The sequence below is a fragment of the Belonocnema kinseyi genome, chromosome 10 (assembly GCF_010883055.1).
Source record: "Belonocnema kinseyi isolate 2016_QV_RU_SX_M_011 chromosome 10, B_treatae_v1, whole genome shotgun sequence".
Taxonomy (NCBI): domain Eukaryota; kingdom Metazoa; phylum Arthropoda; class Insecta; order Hymenoptera; family Cynipidae; genus Belonocnema; species Belonocnema kinseyi.
Window position 1 is genome coordinate 43,515,917 of NC_046666.1, and position 3,274 is coordinate 43,519,190.

Here is a 3,274-nt window from a genome sequence, read left to right on the forward strand (position 1 = left end):
TGTTTCTGTGACTTCTTATGTCTCTTCTAATTAGGGTCTCATTCACACATTCTAACCATTCTTTCCGCGGTCTACCTCTGGGCACGTTGCCATTTACTTTACCTTGATACACTTGTTTCCTTAGTCATTCATTTGGCATTCTCTCAACATGTCCGAACCATCTTAACCGATTTCTTTCCCATGTGTCTTTTGCTTCTGTTATTTTCATTACCCTACGAATAAGTATTTTTGAATATATTTTACTTACGGTGCTTAATAAGCTAATCCCTCTGTAATTATTGCACTCGCTTTTATCTCCCTTTCTCTTGTATATTGGTACGATAATCGCTTCTTTCAAATCGTCTGGGACGTCTCCCATCTCGAAACATAAATTTATCAATTCGCACAGTCTATATGGTATGCACGCGCCACCGTGTTTTAACATTTCAGCGTTAAATATGTAATAATAGGAATGAGAACAAAGTGAATTCATTTCGAAATTTCAATTTAATTAAAATTTTTACGTTGCAACTCCTAATGATTAGTTACTGACTTTTCGGACTTTTCCATTGCTGCATTTTTTTCTAATTGCAGTGTTGAAAAAATTTTCATTTGGCGCCCTGAAAAAAGGATGAAAAGATGCGTTAATTAAAGCGAATAATTGTGAATATGGTAAATAATTTGAATTTTTTGCGCGCGATTTGAACGTTATGATAAAATAAATAATAATTAACAATCGACGAAAAAGATGTTTATTTGCGGTTTTGTAAACCTTCAAAAAGTGAAAAATATAGAATTAAGATAGTGCATGGCTGTTTTACGATTAAAGAATTATTTTAAATAACAGGAACTATAATTCGCGCGTCATGCACTCGAGAAGTTTCTTTTTGGCAGTAAAATTCTCAATGTCAATATTTTGCAATGGTCTCTTAAAAATATCCAATTTAGGTATTAAATATTTAACTATAAAATAGAAATATCAGACCTTTTCTGAATTTAAATTATGCAAAATTAAAATTAAAACATTTTGCATTAATAAATTTATCAAACCTTCTGTAACTAAAATTGTAAATAAAAGCCTTTTAAGTATGTTGCATCATTTCTCATCTACCATCTATGTATTTGGTTTTTTAACTCCGTTGACACTAATTTTTAAATATTTTGGTAGAACACACCTTCCCAATTACTTTAAGCATCACCCATTCAACAAAAAATAAAATTATCCAATTTTTCATGAGTTTGAGTTGTTAGAATTTAAATTCTTTCGAGTTTGAATAGATACATTTTTAATTTTTGTAATGTTATTTATGGACTGAAAGAGGAAATTTCGTTACTTTTAACGCTTATATTAAGTCCGAAGAAAGGAAATTTTTGTTTTTAATTTTTGTTTACTAGAAGGAGGGAAATTTCAACTTTTACATTGTTAACCAGTTAAATGGGGTCAAATGTTGTATTTTTGACAATTAAATTATGAGAAAACAGGGGTTTTCTTTTCTTTCACTTCTGTTATTGAAATTCTTAGTTCAAAAGTTTTAATTCATATAATTTTCACGCTTCAAATTGTGCATTTTGGAATATTTATATATGACACAGTTTCATTTCTAAGGCCTTTTTAAAATTATTTATTTTATAAAACTTGAAGTTGAAAATTTTGGCTTTTGAATTCGATAAGGCTGAATTTGTTCAATATAAAACGTAGAAATGTTTTATGTTCTTTCCTAAAATATATTCTTTAAGTTGAAACTGAACAGCTTTAAATAAAATTCTGTCGATTTTACTAGAGAAAATACGAAATTCTGTATTGCAAATTCCCTGCTTATGAATAACAAACATGTTGGGAAAAAATAGCAAACATGACGAAGAAAAAACAGCTGAAGAAATTTCTCTGAGAAATGTTTTTTAAATTTTTGTTGGAATGAACATGACAGTCTACGTACGAGAGTTCGTAGCGCCACGTTGCGAAAAAAAACATAAAAATGTTTACATATCCGTGAAGTTTATAAAAATAAGTGATCTGCGGAAGCAGAATCGATTCAAATTAAGTGGTTATGTGAAAAGACGGAAGATTACTCGAATCTTTGTGTGTGCCTACGATTACGTGATTAGATTTTTGATTCCAAAGAAACAGAATTATTTTTTGAATCAAATTAACAAAGAATCCAGCACAATTTACATTGCAAATGGCTTGTAGCGGAATTTTCTAATTCTGTGATATTTAGTACACTGTAAAAAAAGATTTGTGTAAAATTACAAAGTTTCGGAAAATTACATATTGTATCATTGTAAATATCACACACTTCACTGTGTGATTTTACAAAAGTATGTGAAATTACATCCTCTAGCGATGTAAATAAAAGGACCTTCGAGCAGCAATGTAATATTACACACTCGATAAAAATAAAATTACACATTCCCTCGTATGAACTTTAGATTCAAAAGGGAAAATTCAGTCGCAGCGTGTTAGAATACCATGCGTCGGTAAAATCACTTTCCTGTGATGGAAAATTACATCGAGATTTTTAATTTTACCAAAGATCTTAAATTTTACCCTGGCGGTAACTGTAAAAATTTTGATTTATAATTAATTTGAAATTTAGAATAATTAATCATATAATATGTGAATACGAAAGCGTCTCTCGTGTTCGTTGTTTATCGATGCCTTTATCCTTCAATTTTGGAGCATTTTTATTCTTAATGTGAGGAAATTGACAGCTATGTTCAACTTTTTTGACAGCTTTCACACAAAAATAGACCGAATTCGAGCTACTCCTATTTTGCCTTTTACTTTTTATGCTATTGGAACGGAAAAAAATGCGGTTATTCAAAACGTATATTTCATATTTTTGTTACGGAATATTTAAACATCAAAAAAATACCCGTAGTATCTCATGTGTTTTAGGTAAGTGGTAACGTGTCCGGCTTGTATTTCTTCAATCTCCATGAAATTCTACGAAGTTTGAGCTTTGAGTGTTCGAAACCTGTCGCTCTGATAAATTTTATTTTATTATATTCTTTCACATAATGAATTTTATATTTTCGCGTGTAAAATTATTGGCTGAATTGAAATATCACAACACATTCGTAATGTTACTCCGATACATGAGGGTCCTTTTATTTATAATTGACACAAGATGACACTATTCCATGGTAACCCATTTACAATGCACATTGTGCTACAGTCTGTCAAGTTAATGCGTGGGTGGCTTTACTCGCAGTCGGTAAGGTGTATCAACATGATTTTGGTGTCAAAATATTAAGAAGAGCTCCCTCTTTCATGCTTTTTGATTTAACATTC